Here is a 19,374-nt window from a genome sequence, read left to right as displayed (position 1 = left end):
TTATTTTTTTAAAAAAAGAAAGAGAATTAATAAGTAAACCAAATAAAGAATCCATGAAGCAAGCAATAAAATTATTACAAACACAATATTCAATGATCATCAGTTATGAAATTAAGTAGAAGGTTAAAAGAATGAAACAAAAATATTTTGAACATGTGAATAAACCAGGGAAATTATTAGCATGGCAAATGAATAAAAATTAGCAAAAAAAAAAATACCATAAATACCATATATGAAAATACCATAAATGAAATGAAAAAATAATAGATAATCTAAAAGAAATCAGGAAAACATTTGTTAAACATTTTACAGATTTATATAGGAAAGGATGTGAAAAGGGGATAGAGATAGATGAATATTTGAAGGTAAGTAATTTACCATAAAGAAGGCTGAAGGCTGATCGCCGAAGAATTGATGCTTTTGAATTAATGTTGAATCAGTGTTGGAGGAGACTCTTGAGAGTCCCATGGACTGCAAGAAGACCCTGATGTTCGGAAAGATGGAGGGCACAAGAAGAAGGGGATGACAGAGGACGAGATGGTTGGACAGTGTTATAGACACTACCAGTATGAGTTTGACCAAACTGTGGGAGGCAGTGGAAGACAGGAGTGCCTGGTGAGCTCTGGTCCATGGGGTCACGAAGAGTCGGACATGACTAAACGACTAAACAACAAACAACAACAATTTACCAAAAATTAAAGAAGATAAATTGATAATTTTAAATGCCCAGATAACAGATCAGGAAGTACCGTACTAGATGCAATCAAGCAAGCAAAGACAGGAAAATCGCCAGGACCAGATGGACTATCAGCAAAATATTATAAGAAATTAAACAAACAACTTTTAATACCATTACAGGATATACGTAATGAATGAGATTTTAAAATTAGGGAAAGTCCCAGAGAGATGGAAGGAAGCATATATAACATTAATTCCAAAACAAGAGCAGATTTGACTTCAATAAAAAATTCTAGATCAATCTCGCTATTAAATAATGATTGTTTGCTAATATAATGGCCAACAGAATGAAAATAGTACTGAATGAATATATACATTATGACCAGGCAGGATTTCTTCCAGGGAGACAAATGAAGAATAACATACTATAGATGTTATAGAATACCTGGAAGTGAAAAATGAAAAGTAAGAAGCATCGATGTTTACAGATGCAGAGAAGGCATTTGATAATGTCTCTTGGGAATTTATGAAAAAAGTATTACAAGAAATGAATTTTGGAGATAATTTTAGAAAAGGAATTCAAGCTATTTACTCAGATCAAAAAGCAAAACTAATTGACAATCAGGTGGTAACAGATGAATGTAAAATACATAAAGGAAGAAGGCAAGGATGTCCGTTATCACCTTTATTATTTATTTTGGTTCTAGAAGTCCTGACAAGAAATATAAGGGCAGATGAAAGGATTACAGGAATTAATGTAGGAAAAAATATAAATTGAAAGCATATGCCAACGACCTGGTAATTACAGATCCAAAAAATTCTCTTCCGATAGCGTTAGAAAAGATTCAGAAGTTTGGGCAAGTTGCAGGGTTTAAATTAAATAAAAACAAGACAATACAGATTTGTTAGATCTGGAAGAACATGACAACAGATTTGGATGGCATGCATATTTATGGTATAATAAATGGAAGGTACATAAAGGCTTCCATAATCATATAATTAGGAAATCATAAAGTATGGGAAAATATAAAGAACTATTAGAACAAAAAATGCCATGGTGGGTATCCCCAACTGAAGCAACTTCAGTTAAAAGAATAAATATGGAAGGCAGATGGCCTACATATAGAGAGCTGTTGATAGAGAAGGAAAGTTAAAGCTTAAGGATTTTGATGAGATAAGAGAGTATGTTTATGATTGGTTACAACATCGTCAATTTAATGAGGTTTTTAAAGAAGATAATAATAAAGGATTTGGTTATAGTATATCTAGATTTCAAAGAGAAATAATAGATGATAATATTAAACTTTTGAAGAAAGCATATAATATATTATTAGAATGGGAAACCAAAGATGAAGAGGTCAAAGGGGTAATGATTAAGTGGGCACAAGATTTAGGACATAATATTCAAATGGAAGACTGGGAAAAACTATGGAAAATAAATTAAAAAATTACTGATTGTATATTGTTAAGAGAGAATTATATGAAGATGATGTATCAGTGGTATATTACACCTGCTAAAATGGCAAAAGTGTACAGAACAGGCTCCAATAAGTGTTGGAAGTGTAAAGAAAAAGAAGGCATGTTCTTTCATATGTGGTGGAATTGTAAAATAATTAAAAGTATTGGGAAATGATTATAACAAATTGAAAAGAATGTCAAAAAAAGAGAGAGAGAAGGAAAAACTGTTCATGTATACTATAACAGCGGCTAGAATTTTACTAGCCCAAAGATGGAAAAGTGACGAAATACCAACCAAAGAACAATGGCAAGAAAAACTGATGGAATATGCTGAAATGGCGAAGCTAAGTGAAAGACTCAGAGACAAAGAAAATAGAGATTGTAAAGAAGATTGGGAACCATTTATGCTGCATCTACGGAATCAATTGAAAAAAATGGACTCACTAGCAGGGTTTGAGTAAACACTTACAATTAATAATATAAACATAGAAGTTATAAAAATTAGGCTTAAATGATAAGAATATAATCACATTTAATTTAAGGATATAATACTGAAGTATAGTATTGTGAGTCTGACCAAACTGCGGGAGGCAGTGGAAGACAGGAGGGCCTGGCGTGCTCTGGTCCATGGGGTCACGAAGAGTCGGACACGACTAAACGACTAAACAACAACATTGTAAGCAGAACAAGTTCATATGCAAAAAAAACAGAAAGGGAAGTTGAGGGAAGTTGGGGGGGGCAGAGCGGGGAAATCAGTTTGTTATTATTTGTTATGATGTACTTGTGATAAAAAAGAATAATGTAAAATTCAATAACAATATTATTTAAAAAAGAGTAAGAGAGAGAAACAACAGTAGACCTATAGACCTCCAAGCCAGACTGGAGACTTGGATGATGCCTTACTAGAGCAGATTACCAAACATTCAAAAAGGAGAGATATATTAGTCATCTCCATCTTCAATCTCCACGATATCTGTTGGAACTCAAACTCTGCCAGGAATGTAAGGTCCAACAAATTCCTCCATTGCCTTGCTGACAATTTCATTTCCCAGAAGGTGGAAGAAGCAACAAGGGGATCATCTATCTTTGACCTGTCCTCACCAACAGGAAGGAACTGATCAATAAAGTGGAAGTACGTGGAAACTTGGGAGGAAGTGATCTGTTCTCCTGGGTTTCATGATACACAGGCAAGGGGAAGCTGAGTGTAGTTGGACATGCACTCTGGACTTTAAAAAGGCCAATTTCAAAAGGTTTAAGGAGCTACTGGGTGAGATCCCGTGGTCAGAAATACTTGAAGAGAAGGGAGTCCAAGATGGAAGGGAGTTTCTAAAAGGAGAAATATTGAAGGCCCAAATGGAGACAATACCAACAAGAAAGAAAAGTGGGAGGCATCTAAGGAAACCGGTGTGGCTGCATAAGGAACTCACAGATGAGCTGAGAGTTAAGAGGGGCATGTATAAGAAATGGAAGAAAGGGGAAATCACAAAGGAGGAGTCTAGACGAGTAGCCAACAGTTGCAGGGGGAAAGTCAGGCTGGCTAAAACTCAGAATGAGTTATTTTTAACCACACAAGAGAGGTTAAAAATAATTTTAAAAGGTGTCTCCAGCTATGTCTGAAGCAAGAGGAAGAACAAGCAAGTGTTAGGTCCTCTGCGTGGAGAAGATGGAGAAATGCTATTGGGTGACAGAGAGAAGGCGGAACTACTCAAATATACTTTGCCTCTGTCTTCTCCCCAAAGGAACGTGATGCCCAACCTGGCGATAACAGAATAAATGATATTAGGAAGGAGCTGCAGCCCAAGACCAGAAAAGAGGTGCTAAGAGAACACCCAGCTACTTTAAATGAATTCAAATCTCCAGGACCTGATGAGCTGCTTCCAAGGGTACTAAATGAGCTTGCAGATGTAATCTCAGAGCCTTTGTCTACGATTTTGAGAATTCTTGGAGAACAGGTGAGGTCCCTGCAGATGTTATTCCCCATTTTCAAAAAGGGGGAAAAAGAAAACCCAGGTAACTGCCGACCAGTGAACTTGACATCAATATCAGGACAATAATAATAATACCAGCACAGATAATTAAACTGTTGGTCTGTGAACACTTAGAAAAGGATGCTGTGATTACCAAGACCAGCATGAGTTTATCAAAAACAAGTCACACCAGACAAATCTCATTTCTTTTTTTGATGAAGTTACAAGCTTGGTGGATCAGCTGAAAGGTCATCAACATAGAATAAAACATCCCCTACCACTTTCTGGAAACCATTTGGATCCATTTGGATGATTAAGTGATGGGGGCAGACCATCCAAATCCGTCCCACCTCCCTGCAGAAGAGAAAGGTCGCAGAGAAGTCCAGTTGCACCAGGATGTAATCCGACCATGGCACTTCTTTTGTTTCACTTTTACTTAGTGTCAGATTACCCACATCTATAGAGGTGAACTCCAGGTCTAAGGCGACTGTGAGCTGGGCCAAGCTTATTCAGGGACAGCCCCATGGAGGCCATGCTTTCCACGAAGTCCCAAGCGGCCCCTTGTAAGGTCGTGTCAGCATGGATGTTTAAATCCCCATGGACAATCAAACTAGGTGTCAAACTAGGAGAACATCTGCCATGACTTGAAGCAGCTCGGGCAGGGAATCCTTGGTGCAGCGGGGAGGTCGGTACATCAAAAGGAATCCTGCACTGTCCCGATTGCCCAACTTCCAGAACATACACTCAGAAAACTGGGTCTTCCCAATAGGACGCCCAGTGTAAACTAATGACTTCCTAAAAATCACTGCAACCCCCACTCCCCCGCCCATATGACCTGGGTTGCTGTGCGTAAGAGAAACCTGGTAGACAAGCAGTGGCCCATCTGCTTCATCCAACCAAGTCTGTCACAAGCCTCCATCCACAATCAGGTCGTGGAGGGCAGTGGTCTTATGAATCATTGACCTGGCATTGCACAGCAGCACCTTCAGGTCATGTGTGTCTCCCTTGCTGATTCCAGTATCATTCCAGTCAAGACCAGACCTGAAGGCAGGGATAGTCCTCAAACAACGACTAAGCCTGTCTCCTTGGCGATGCCATGGTCTGGTCTTAGCGGGACCCCTCTTCCTGCCCGTGATCCCTGAGATCAGGTGTACCAGTGCATTCCGCCTTGTGGAACCTGCCCCAGCCATTCTGTTGTCTGGGGCCCACTCCCAGGCAGCCCTGACCCTCTCCCCTTAAGAGCGAAGTATAAATGATACAATAGCCAATAAAACAGTAGGGGGGAAATAAAAAATACAATTATACCAAAACTAAACCAATCCAGAGCCCCAACCAAATACCCACCCCACCCCAACACAGCAAAAAACAAACGCCCCCCCCAACTTAAAACTTAAAACACCACTGACTGCGTAAGAACATTTCAAAACACATGGACACTTGGAGCAGGGAAGCAACAGCAGAACACCTGCGTCATTGTGCCCCCCCCCTCCAGCACTTCCCCAGGAGTTCACTCCAGTGAGTCCAGCCCTGCCCAATGGGCGCTGCAGTCCTCACTGCAGCCCCTCCATGACCGGAGTCTTAGGTCTACGGACGCAATGCCATTCCAGAAAGCTTGCCCAACCCAGGCATGTTATCACAGGCACGACAAATCCTCCAGAGGTTGTACATGGGGCACCAGGAGGCAATTAGCCTGCATGTTTTAGTTCACCACAGTCTTAATTTCTTTGGCCAAAATTAAACTCCAGCACATTGCATTCTGGAATGCACACAAAGGCTTTGGGTGCAACTGTTAGCTCCTCGGCTCACCAGATCTCTGAGCACCACCTGAGGTAGCACCGCCTTTTCCTGGACAGGAGGAGCTTGGTTAAGCGTGAACGATTTTCTTCCATCTCTCTCAGCAAAGTCCAGAAAGGAAGGAGCCTTAGCACTGCAGCAGGAGCAGCAGCACCCTGGCTCCATTAGAGCTTGTCAGCACCTCTTCATTACCACAGCCATTGTGTCACACTGTGGAAAGAGAACCCACTGAACAAGACGCTGCACACAAGCACAGAGGAGCATAGGCCTTGCCTTGGGAGCACTGAGCATCAGGAATGCGAGGTCTTCAACTACAGGCTTGGGAGTGGAGGCCAAGATCTGGTCTAAGGGATACATTACGCACTGTGTATCTTGCATCTCAGTGTGTGTGAGTCTGTAAAAAAACAGCAGATGCAAAGGGGCAGGGGTAGGATCAAGATCATGCCACACGTAGAGGGGAGCTAACCAGGGCTTGCTCCAGGTTTGAGGGGGTCCCTAACATGGGGTTTTCCAATGCTGAACCCTGCTGGTGGCAAGTGGTTCCATCCCTCCCATAGTTCAGTGGCAGAACATCTGCTTGGCATGCAGAAGGTCCCAGGTTCAATCCCTGGCATCTGCGAGGGGGTGGGGTGAGAATGTCCCCTATCTGAAACCCTGGAGAGCCACTGCCTGTTGGTGCGGACAATGTTGAGCTAGATGGATCCATGATCTTCCTTGGCATGAGGCAGCCTCCTCTGTTCCACAGGCAGGAAGAGGGCAGGCAGGCATTGCAAAGGAGTAAGAGCAGCAGCACTCTTTTGATGAGTGCCCGGCAGAAGCCACTGTAAAGGCCCATCATGCCCAGAGTGACCGGCAGTGCACTGCAGGCATTTGCCTGGGGCTCAAAGAAATGCTAGAGAAGTGGCCCAGGGCAGCAGCACTCACAGCAGGAGGTCACTGGCAGGTGCACAAGGATGCCACTGCAGACCAACCCTTTTGCCCTCCAGGAACTGAGTTATGAAGGGGGCACCCACCTTCCTTTCTGGTTTGTTTAGCTGCTTGTGCTAGATAGGATGGACACTATGCTTTATTGAGATAAGGTTTTTGGCTTACCTGTACGTGTGACTGTGGGCAGAGTGAAGCCTTTGGATACCCTCAGGTTAAATATTAGGAATTCCACTGTCTGCCTGACCAACAATGCTTGGTCTCCTTCTGCTTGCTGCATTTCAGCTTCCAGCTCAAGCCAGTGACTGCAGAGAACCTGAGTTCATACTTCAGCCGACAGCCTGCTCCACAAGTGTACACAGACCTTGGCTGGTCTGGTCCCGACCTGCAGCCTTCTGCCTTAAAGCTGTACCATCCTCCTGAGATGGTACAACTTCACTGCAGGCAACAAAACCATAGACTGCCCCTTATAGACAAAGCTCCGTCCCACCAGAGGAAAAAGAACAAGCCCTTCTAGAGCACGTGGTACCGCCTCTCAGCACACCTTCCCCGAGGACAGACCAGAATAGATGGGGAGAAAGGCTGAGGCTAATAAGGAAGGAGCAGACAGACTTCTCACCCTGCTGCCAACTACCCAAATTTTGGACCCGAGAGAATTCAAGTGATTTGCGTAATCTCTCCAGACACAAAAGCAGGCTTCTGTTTTTAACATCATAAGACTGTCTTCACGCTGCAAGATTTGCCGTTTCCAGTTTTATTTTGCCACCTGGCTTACTAAGGGGCCAACTGAAGACATGATTCAGTCAACCAGAGACACTGACTGTGGCAGACTCCCAAAGGAATTTTGACAGCACCGTGTTTGTGTGTGTGTGTGTGTGTGTGTGTGTGTGCGCGCGCGCTCAGATTAAAATTCTGCCTTAAGAGTTCAATTCTACAACCAATGTGTGTTATGCAAATTAAGAGAATTTGCATGCATCCTTTTATTTTGCATAAGGATTAGGTGTGGTTTTGTGTGTGCCAGTCAGGGACCTACAGAGGCACCTTGACTCCCCACCCCACCCCCGCACGCACGCTTTGCCAGGTCATGCATTGCTAACACACTTTCACTGCCTGGAGGGCTACAAACTTGTACTGAAAGATTAGATTCTCAATATGCTAATTTTTTGTACAATAACAAACTACATTCCTGATCATTGAGCTGCAGAACATGCAGTGCCCTGTATAAAGTCTGGCTGCCGGAAGACCTAGAGGTAGTAAGGTAAAGGTAAAAGTACCCCTGCCCGTACGGGCCAGTCTTGACAGACTCTGGGGTTGTGCGCCCATCTCACTTAAGAGGCCAGGGGCCAGCGCTGTCCGGAGACACTTCCGGGTCATGTGGCCAGCGTGACATCGCTGCTCTGGCCAGAGCCAGAGCTAGAGCCGCACACGGAAACGCCGTTTACCTTCCCGCTGGTAAGCGGTCCCTATTTATCTATTTGCACCCGGAGGTGCTTTCGAACTGCTAGGTTGGCAGGCGCTGGGACCGAGCAGCGGGAGCGCACCCCGCCGCAGGGATTCGAACCGCCGACCTTTCGATCGGCAAGTCCTAGGCGCTGAGGCTTTAACTTCTAGCTAAATTGATAGTGGCAATTCCATTCATTTTGTTTAATTTACTGGATTTGTACCCTCCCTCTTAAAACAAAAGGGTTCACAAGACAAGAGAACTGGTGGGGATTGATTACAGGGAGGCAATATTTCCTGACTTCTGACTTTGCAAACATTTTCAGGCCCTTCTCTCTTCCATTTCCTCAGCTCTTGTACAATTAAAAGCATCTGTAATATATTCCATCCTGGAAGTCACATGAAATAAGCAGATATATGCAAACACATCCTCCATTTCTAGATTCGGTTCTGGTTGCAGATTTGCAATTACATGTGTTGCTGCAGAATCTGGATCCAAAGCTTATGTGATCCGCACCTACTGTCTGAAGGCAGGTCCAGGGCCACCATGCACAAGCCTGACAAGAGGAAGGTGTTCCCCAAGGTCATTTCCCCATTGGAACTTGGGTCTTGAGTGGAGGACTGGCAAACAGGGGCCCAAACTGCTAAAGGCAGGAGACCACCAGGCTACCAGCTGAAGCCTCCCATTCATTCCCTTGAAGACTCCTGCTACAGGAACTGCCAGTAATAACATCTTACCTAAAAGACAAGCCCCCTGGTGCCCCAGCCATTCACTCCTGAAAGCTTTTGCACAGCGGATAGGCTTTCTGAGTTCATAGCGAAAGTGACTACAGAGCTTGACATTTTGTAAAAAGGAGGAACCATATATTGTGTAAACCGGTTGCAGTAAATGATTTGTCATGCTTGTTGTGGGATCATTTTTTCACTTTGCATATTGAAGACAGAGGGGGGAAAGTTGGGAAACAAATGCACCATATCCTGAAATGCCTCTACAACTCCCAACATTCATAGTTATTGTCCACACTGCATGGGACCGATGGGAACTGTAGCCCACAAAATCTGAAGGGCACTACGCAGACTTTACCAACCACCACTCTTAGGTCACATCCGCAGCATCCATTCAAAGAACAGGACTTCCACCAAATAATCCTGAGAACTGAAGTTTACCATCACAGTACTACAATTCCTGGAACCTTTTGCAAACTACAGTTCCCATGATTCTTTGGGGTTCAGTCACGTGCTTTGAACGTATGTTGTAGATGTGAACTATAGGCGGAGGAGATCTTAGGGATGGAAGCTGGGACCTTTGACACATAAAGCTCTACCAACAAGCTATAGTCCCGCTTGAAAAACAGCGCTTTTGCATGGGACCCATTCACACATTCATGCTGCTGGTCCCCATGTACATGAGGGGTGGGGCACCTCAGGCTCAGGGCTCTATGTGGCCCTCCAAGGTTCCCTTTCTGGCCCTCAGGATTCCTCCAAGACAAATGCCCCCCCCCCCCGGCCTCACTCTGTACTTTCCTCAGTGCTATTGGAAAATGTCTTTTAAGTCTGATAGTGTCTCTTTTACTTACTTACATATATATATACATATACTGCTATTTATAAAAAAATCAGAGTGGTTAACAACAACCGTACACAAAAGAATACCATGAAGCCCATATAAAAAAGTTTAAATCAGAAATCAGCTAACAATTATGGGAAAAGTTATTCTTAATTTCCTGCAAAAACCTGATGGAAGAGTAAAGGGTCTTTCACCAGGCATTCAGAAGTTGAAGCAGAAGGCACTTGCGATGGGCTCAGAGAGCTGAAGGAACTCAAGCCCAACCAAATTTGCACTGGTATGCTAAACCTGTTTCTGGTCTCTGTCACTTCAGAATGCAGGAAAAGGTTCACTGCAAGAAAAGGGAGTCTCAGCTTTGCCCTTGTAGAACACAGCAGGGAGACCATTGGGATGAAACTAGAGCAGCTTGGCTCTCCCTATGGTTGGCTCTGGCGCCACCTACTGTTGGCCTCCCTGCCTTCTGACCCACCCGTCCCAAAGGGCACCACAGCCCCAGGAAACCAACCACTAGCCATGAAGTTCACCTTGGGTCATGCTCAGTCTAACCTACCTCACAGGGGTGCTGTGAAGGAAAAACAGAGGGGGAGAACCATGCACTGCCTTAAGCTCCCTGGAGAAAGGTGGGAAATAAATGTTGTAAATAAATAAAACAATTAAAAAAAAAATATTCCCCATTCTCCCCACAACATTAATTTTCCAGAGGAAGTGGGTTGGGGGTTTTTCATACAGAGGAATATTCAAATCATGGAACAGCCTGGAAATAAGACAATCCTCAGAAGAGGACAGGTTTGTAGCCTTTGCCTGTCAGCAACTTGAGTGCCTTTCCTTCAGCAACCAGGCAGCAACCAGACTGCCTTTCCTTCAGGTGGCTGAAGGGGCCAGCCCTAGATGTGCAAGCCCTGCCACAAGTACCACAACCTTTGGGTGATTAAATTGTGGCCGAGATGATGCTTCTTGTAGTCGACTAGTCACTGACTGTAGCCCTTGGGATCAGCTAAGAAGACAAGTCCAACCTCCCGGTCTGACCTGGGAGAATTATCTCCCTCCCTCCCTCCCCCTCTGCCCCTCTCCTTCTCTCTCTCTGGCATAAGCTTCTCCCATCTATGTATTCAGGACGGAATAAAACGAAGCACAAACTCAGCACTTTCCAGCCTGCTCACAACAACTTTGCAAGGCAAGTCGGTCTTCTTATCCCCTCTAGTGAGGAGAGACACATGGGTTTGAGAGAGTGGGACTCACTTCAAGGTATCCAGCTAGTTATGGCAAGAAATGAGATTCAAGAAGTCTTCCCATTTTGAAGGCTGTGCCAGCTTCGTATATATTATCTCAGTAATTTTCTACAACAACCTGAGTATTAAGGACCTCATGTTGTTATGTGGGACTGCAGAGCAGAGAAAACCTTGCAATTATTCATGAATCAAAACCCAAAGGCACACTGTGGCCCAAATAGCCTCATCCCCCACTTTGGTGAGACTGTGTCTTAACTGCTCATTTGCTTAATACAAATTTTGAGGGACTAGAGTGCTGAATATTAAGGTTGAGCAAGGATAAATTTATTGGGGGGGGGAGGAAAACACACTTAATTTAAAATAATTACAAGGCTAAAATTAATAGGTCCTCAATTATTTCTGGCAGAACACAAATGCAGATGCTGAGGCACCATAACTAAAACTATTATTAGGATAACCATCTGAGAGGGATGTTGGTTTTGAATATTGTGGTATTACTGCATTTGCAACCCCCCCCCCATTTTTCCCAGAAGATTTAACTTGCAGCATGCCAAGCTGGGTAGCCCATCAGCTAGGTTATAGCAGCCCACCAAGGGCTCAATAGACCACCCAATTCTCCTGCCTGCCTGTGAATGCAGGAACGGGGCGGGGGAGGCAGGGGGCAGGAGGAAGTGTTACAACCAGCCACAAGTGATAGCTGGTCAGCTGTGTTTAGCTTGCTTGGTGCGGTATTAAAAAGAGCCTGGATCAGGCCATGGCAGCCAAGAGCTCTCTCCCCCTCTTTGGCAGACATGGCATTCAAAGGCATCTCACAGGGGAGGGAGAACAGGGTCATATCCTGACCAGTGGCCATAGACAGCCTTATCCTCCAGGAATTGGTCTAGTTCTTTTACAGACTTCCAAGGTGGTAACTATCACCATATTCCATAAGAGCAATTTACATAGTTCAACTATGCATGGTGAATAGTTGTTTGTCTTTTGTTTGTCTTAAATCTCCCAATATTCTGCTTCGCAGGATGGCCGCGTTAGGTCCTAGTATGATGAGATGAGAGGGAGAAAACCTTCTCTCTATCCAAAGTGGGGCCAAAGAGCAGTGCCAGATTTATGTATAAGCTAAACAAACTATAGCTTAGGGCCCCACTCTCTTGGGGGCCCCCAAAAAAATTAAAGGAAAAAAAACTAGATGTACATTTCCAAAATATAAGATAAAAAACAAATAAAATAAAACCTACATACAGCAAGAGTGTTTTGTGTTGTGTAGGCTCCTATGATGTAAGTCATGGGCCCCACCTGCTTGCCTGCTCCCTAAAATATCACTGGTTTGCTCCTTTCTATATATAGGTTGCCTACATTCTGCATGTGCAAATGGCTTTAGATACCTATTAGGTCCATAAATTACCATACAGCATATATTCAACACAAAAAACAGTGACAATTTGTTGTTGACAAAGGGCAGCTGGACATATAAAGGGCCCCATTACCTTCAGTAGCAGAGGGTCTCATCAAACCTAGATCCGGCCCTGCCAAAGAGCCAGCGTTTTCCTTCTCCTCTGGCAGCGGCTTGAAGATGGCTGCAGGGCCTCTCTAGTCACTCAGCAGAACACCAGCCACATATGGCTGCTCCTTTCCTTGCGCTCTTCCACTGCAGCTGGGCATTACAAGAATGCTGTTACAAAGGGGGCTAATGCCTACTTTTCTCCTCCCTCCCCATCTCTTTTCCTTTTGTGTTATATCTTTTACATTTTAAGTCTGATGGCAGTGTTTGTCTGTCAGCTAGTTCAGACCATGCTGAGCTACATGGGCGCAATGATCTGGAGTCTGTATATGACAGCTGCTTACATCCTATTTTTGATATTTGCGTGCTGAGATCCCCCAAAACATCCCTACCCCAATAACTCACACATCACAAGGTTTTTGGCATAATTTTGGCCACAACTTTATTAACATACATAGATGTGAGTGGTTGCTTAGGCATTGGTTATGACTATCTGTTCCCCCGCCTTGGGAACAGAACTGACTCCCGGATTCCAGCGAAAGCCAGTGTGGGGAAACAAGATCGGGGATAACTGGAGCTGCGACACAGACCCTCAGCTTCTCCCCGCATGCTCCCAGGGGCTTACGCGGCCCAAACCCGATACCAGGGGTTTGGACGAAAGGATGGTAAGCCCCTGAATTCCTTTAATGGAATCCCCTTGCAGCAGCAGCATTGAAAGGGCAGGCCCAGCCAATCCATACCCCTCCTCCAAACAATTTTAACCAATGCCTAACCGCCAACCTTACAAGTTGTGACGATTTGCTACGCAATAGGCAAAAAACCAAATGGCACCCACTAATCAGCCAGATGGCAAAATTCCTACCGGGCCCCTGCCCCAAAGCAGACGACCCCATGACAGGCATAGCAAGGTCAAAGCACAAGCCCAAAACAAGGGAGGACAGGCGGGTGATCCGGTGCCCACAGCGAAAGAGAAAGCAGATCGCTGTGAGCACTGCTTAAATAATCTCTGTTCCCACTCCCAAATTGGCAACATCAATTTTACCCAACACCAACAACCAATCCTTGCCAGGCCCCTCTATCCTATCCTGCCTGGCAGCTACGGGGTGTCTTGCTTGGCCCCATCTGCAACACGTGCTCTCTTTTAATGAGAACACGCTTTGTCAGCCACTCTGGGAGCCTTTTTCAGCTAAAGAGCTGCTGAAAATTCTTTCTTCCTACACACATCAACCTTTAAGGTGCTGTAATGCTCTGCAGTTCAAATGGCCACCAACTGGCAGAGCTGCTTAGCGTAGGGGAAGACCCTTCACACAGCGGTTTAGCAAGCCATGGTGTGGAGTGATAGAACAACCGGGACCCCAAGGACCATGCAGTCCAACTCCCTACAATGCAGAAATATGCACCCATATGGGGATCAAGCCCAGGACCTCGGTATGATCAGCACCTTGCCCTAACCAACTGGGCTCACTGGCAACTGCATGGCCACTCCTTAAAAAGGGCTTGGGCTTTTGGGCTTGGGGTGAGCAGGTGAAGGGATAGGCAAGAAGGTAGGTGGGCTGGAAGGGAGGGGCTTTGGTTGGGGTGGGGTAAAGACAAAAGGGTGGGCAGGGCTGGCAGGCAGAGACCTCAGCCCCTATACAATGATATATAAAATTATCCATAATGCCCTTCAGGACAGTGTGAGAAATTAAAATGGCAGCCTACAGTTGGAGTCTCAGAGCCAGCATTTAAGTCTCTCTCCCCAGGACATTGCAAGTAAATAAAACAGTGACTGTTTATGTCCCAGCACCCCCCCATGTGCCCTGCTCTCATCTGAGTGTTGCTGCCTGCTACTACCACAACCACCAGGTTAGCCTGCCAGAGATCCCTGCAATGTAAGAGGGGACCCACCAGCAGGTATTTTGCTAACAGCCCCCTCAAACCTGGAGCAACACCCGAGTACAGACACATATATGCACTCTCAGTGAGAACAAGGGCAAAAATGAGCCATTCCTGCAGCACACACAGCCTGGCAATGCTAAGCTGCATAGATGCGACACCTTGAACACACCTCTGAAGCAAATTCTTTCCCTCCAAGAATTCTGAGCAGTTTGATTTACCTCTCACTGAGCTACCATTCCCAGCACCCTTAAACAAACTACAGTGCCTGTAATTCCTTGAGGGGGCAAATGCACAAGTAAACAAGCACACCCTAAGAAAGAAAAAATATTGTTTCCCTGTTCTGGTAAGGCATTCAACCCTCCAGCGATAGAAAGGCTGTTTTGTATGAAGCCAAGCAGCTCGACCGACCCTTATTTTTCAGAACCTCATCCCCTGGGAAGGCTGCCAAGTTCCTCTGTGCTTGCAGTCTACATAGCTTCCTCTTTGGGTGTTCACAAAGCACATGCTGACTTACATTGTGTGTAAGAGGAAGGCACACCAGAAAAATCCCTTTTCAATAAAGCGGGGAAGGGACAAGGACCACTGATGCAGAAGAGATCCAGACAATGGACATTACAGAGTATCTTGTGAATCAAAATACGTATCTGAAGAGGAAAAGCCAACTTTGGCTGTGCACACACCATACATTAGAACGCATTTAAAGCACATTTTCACCTCCAAAGAATCCTGGGAACTGTTAGTTTGTTAAGGGTGCTGGGAACTGCAGCTCTGTGAAGGGTAAACTATAATTTCCAGGATTGTTTTTTGGACGGGAGAGGAAAATGTGCTTTAAATCCAGGGCACCTTTGCAGCCCTCATCACTGCCGCTCCTCAACCTCAACTCATGCCAAGACATGTTTCCACATCTGAGGAACAGCCAAATAGGTGATGATCCATGCTGAGGTTTTCTGATGTTCCTGTATAAGAGCTTCTGGAGTACTTATGGTTGCCAAGGCTCTTCTTATGGCAGGCTTCTGAAACATTTGTAAGGTAGGCAGAATTTTAACAAGGGAAGCTTTTGTCTGGCATGGAGATGAAAAAGAGACGAGCTTTAGCTGTGGAGTATACTGCCTCTAATGTAGGGGCAGACGAGCCTTTCCATGAAGGAATGTGGTAACATTAACAGTGCTCAATAAGTAGCCAAAGAAAAAAGCATCCACTCTATTTTTGTTTGTTTGCAACCATTTTAAGAGCTGATGCAGCATAATAGTTCCAGTTAAAATATCTTCTCACAGGATTGCTTTAGGCAAACCAGCAGCTTCCTTCCCCATCTGCAATACAAGGAGAACACCAAAACTAGCCGGACGATATAGGGGAGGTGCTTTGAATATCTGAAGCAAACTAACAGAAAAGCTAAGTATCCTGAATCCAATCATATGTTCTCCAATTATTCCAAGGCATAATGCATATAGGTTTCTAACTTAAATATAATGAAGAATACTTGAGCCTGGGAAATAATGGGTAGGTGGGGGATACAGTTTGCACGATTTTATTGACCATAAGCACAAAGATGCAGAACCCCATCCCCAGATTGGGTAACCTCTGTCCCACAGCTAATACCTTTCACTCAAACACCCAGTGCACAGAGGATTCTGCAATTACCCACAGAGAGACCTGTTTGCAACATGCTCTAGTGAATGTCCAAATCACATTTCACTCCAGCCCAATACACACCAAGCAGTCATAAAAAGAAGAAGCAAGCCTTATTTCCTCTGGTTCTGGTTAAGCCCCACCCAATCGCACCCTAGGGAAAAGTCAAGGGTTGGCTTCCCCAAGCTGGGCTCTCCATAATTTCTCCACAACAGCTCCAATACGCATGCCTGCGCTGGCTGAGCTGAGGGGAACCTGGAGGGCACCAGGTTTGGCAGGGCTGGTGTTTGGCCTGCATGGTGGTCCTTTCACATTATCCAAGTTCACAAATACTTTGTGGTGAGAGAATAAAAAGCCACAAGGATGCATCCCAATACATCTGGCAGCAAACTCAAGAGGATCTGCTTGGGGGCTTCCCATACGCATCTGGTTGGCCACCGAGAGAGCAGATGATGAGCCAAATGAGCTTCTGGCCTGATCCAGCAGGACTTAAGAGGGCAGAGTTCAAATCTCTATGCAGCTCAATGGATGACCTTGGACCAGCCACCTTCCTCTTTCTCTTTCCTTTCTCTGGTTGATGATAACATGGGACAGTGTGTGGGTGCCCCAAGTGTCCTAGAGCAGGGGTGGCCAACTCCTAAGAGACTGCCATCTACTCACAGAGTTAAAGACTGGCAGTGATCTACCCCCTTTTGGGGGGTTCAGGTCAAACTTGTTGAGCTGCTTTTAGGGAGGAGAGGGGTGAAGGGCCAAAATGTTGAGCTTTTTTTAGGGGAGCCAAAGTTGTTCAGCTTCTTTGCGGGAGCCACTGATCTACCAGTGATCTACCAGCAGATCACAATCTACCTGTTGGATGTGCCTGTCCTAGAGGATGAGTGGAATACAAATGCAATAGAGAAACTGTTTCTGGGAGGTTTCAAGGCACAGACTTTCTATTTTGCCGCAATCAGCATCCAGGGCAGCAACTTTTATTTCAGATTAACAGCAGTAACAAAGCTAAAGAGATACCAATGGGAACAGAGAATGTATTTTATTGAGTAGAAAAATAGAGATTGCAATGGATTTTTAATACTAATAGAGCTAATGAAGAGGTGGAGAGGTCCTCATTTGAAGAGTCTACTTTCTCTTGTTCTTTATATAAAACTCTCCATGGACCATAGATGCAATAGCAAAACACTTCTATGGTGCTTTCTGTGGGGGCCTCGCGATGTAGGCTTACTGGTGCAAATGGGTTTTTAAGATACCACAAACAGGCCATTTGTGACAGGTTTTGCTTTGTTTTTACTTATTACATTTCCAGCACAAAGTGTAAATCTGGATTGGGTGGGGTGGGGTGGCCAGGCTAGTATTTTAATGCAAAATCATGCGGCACTGCAAAAAAACTTAAACTCCTATGTTTTTCAGGATGGAACACACACACACACACATTTTGACATACTTTGTGTGAATCATCTTTACAACAACCCTGGAAAGTAGGCCAGCATTATCATATGCCTATTGCAAATGAAGCAACTTAGTTGGCTTGCAGTCAAGTTAAAATTCTGACCTGGGACCTCCCACTCCTCCCAGCCATCACCGAATCCCAGCACCTATCTTGAGCTGCCCCACAAAGTCAAACAGGACAATGTTTGGACAGGCAGTGTGTGACTTTGAGCTTCTTAAGGTGAGATCCCCTGGGAGCACCACCCTTGCTTCTCAACTGCAGACTGGGCTCAGAACTCTTCCTAGAAGTAAGGTAGAAGAGCCCTGGTGGATGAGGCCGGTGGCCCATCAGGTCCAGCATCTTGTTCTCACTGTGGCCACCCAGATGCCCCTGGGATGAACGCAAGCAGACCAAAGTCCAACAGCCCTCGCCCTCCCACCCTGGGATGTCCAGCAGCTGGTATCCAGAAGCACTTCTGCCTCCCAGAGTGAGGGAGAGCATATATCACCAGGGTTAACAGCCACTGAGATCCTCCACAAATTGGTCTAATCCTCTTTGAACACAGTTAAAGGTCTGGAGAGGAGACAGAACTCCGTTGCTGTTTTAAAGGATGCCTTGGCCCGGCGCAAAGGGCAGCCGAAAGGGACACACCCCCTGCCTCGGCCTGTGCCAAAGCGCAGCGCAGCCGCTCTTCCTCGGACTTCCAGAGACGCTGCATGGAAAGGAATGATCCGTCTGCACGCGGGCGTGGGAGGAAAGTCGCATTGAACTCGCGGGGTGTGGGTGTTTACTTCGGAGGCTGCAAAAACTCCGACTGCAAGTTTCTTACATTTTCTTAGCCCACTAAGAAATGCACGCGGGAAGCATGGATCAGCAACGGGAGTTCCCATGATGTCGCATTCATACGCGCCGACTGGAGTCGGGACCACTGGCGTTCCCAGGGCTTACCTCAGAGTAAAGACGCAAAGAGCCCCGCCACGCGTGCTTGGGTTTCTTTTCATAAAGCTTTTCCCGTCCCTTTGACCTAGAAACTTCTTCTAGCGAGCAACTTGGTGCCCTCGTTCTCCCGGTGATCCCAGCACATGCCCAGAGGCCCTCTCGCTTGCTGGCCCGGTGCCTCGGCCTTCCGGACAGGTTCCGGGCTGAGCCCCAGCGGGCGGCTGCTTCTGGGAGCATCGGGCCGTCCCAAGCGCCCCGTCCTCCCAGCGCAGGGCATCCGCCCCCCGCTCCCGCCCCGGGGACCCCCGCCCCGGCCCCCCTCGGCTGTGCTCCCGCCCCCGGCACTCACCCAGCTGCGTCTCTGGCCGGCGCGCCCCGGACATGGCCCGCGACACTCGGAGGCGGCGCGGCCGCGAGCAGCTCCCGTCGCGCCTCGGCAGCGCCTCTTTTTTCCGGGTTGCTGCTGGTTCCCGGAGCCAAAGCCAGCCCCGGATGTGAGTGCCGGGTGCGCCGAGAGCGCCCGCAGAGGCTTGCCGTCGCCTGCGCGCCCGCCCGCCCGCCCGCCCATCCTCCGGGGTGCGGCGGCGGCGGCGGCGGCGGCGAGAGCGAGCGCCCCGTCGGAGCGGGAGCCCTGGGGAGGGGGGGGGGGGCTCACCTGGGCATCCTCGGCGGGGCGCGAGCGCGCGCAAAGAAGACCGGGCGGCCGCCGACAACAAGCGGACTCTGCTCAAGTTGCAAAGTTGCAAACCAAACAGAAACCCAAAGTTCCTCTGCCTTTAACCGTAGCCTGGGAGGAAGAAAGGCGTGCGTGTTCGGTAGAGCAAAAGCCCCTGCCATTAGCAGGGCCGACTTCTGAAGAAACGCGCAGATGATCGGGCTAAACAAAGTGCCCGATCCTGCTGGCAGAGCTTTCCCGGGTTGTACTGGCCTTTTGCAGGCTGGCCCAAAGGAGG

At 46.4% G+C, this 19,374-nt stretch overlaps 1 protein-coding gene across 2 annotated transcripts in view; it reads right to left on the bottom strand.

Moving 5' to 3' along the window:
* The window catches only part of PLEKHA2 (pleckstrin homology domain containing A2), a 97,244-nt gene extending 78,330 nt beyond the window's left edge, over positions 1-18,914 (bottom strand). Inside the window, exon 1 of one of the 2 annotated variants that reach the window (XM_079955150.1) lies at positions 18,771-18,914. The gene's annotated coding sequence lies outside the window, so the exon portion shown is untranslated. The remainder of the gene's footprint in view (positions 1-18,770) is intronic. The other variant, XM_079955149.1, reaches the window with a different exon arrangement.
* Between the last annotated feature and the right edge of the window lie 460 nt (positions 18,915-19,374).

Source organism: Podarcis cretensis, assembly GCF_951804945.1.
Source record: "Podarcis cretensis genome assembly, chromosome: 15".
NCBI classification, from domain to species: Eukaryota; Metazoa; Chordata; class Lepidosauria; order Squamata; family Lacertidae; genus Podarcis; species Podarcis cretensis.
Note: the sequence above shows the minus strand (reverse complement) of the source record. Positions and strands in the feature narration are given on the sequence as shown.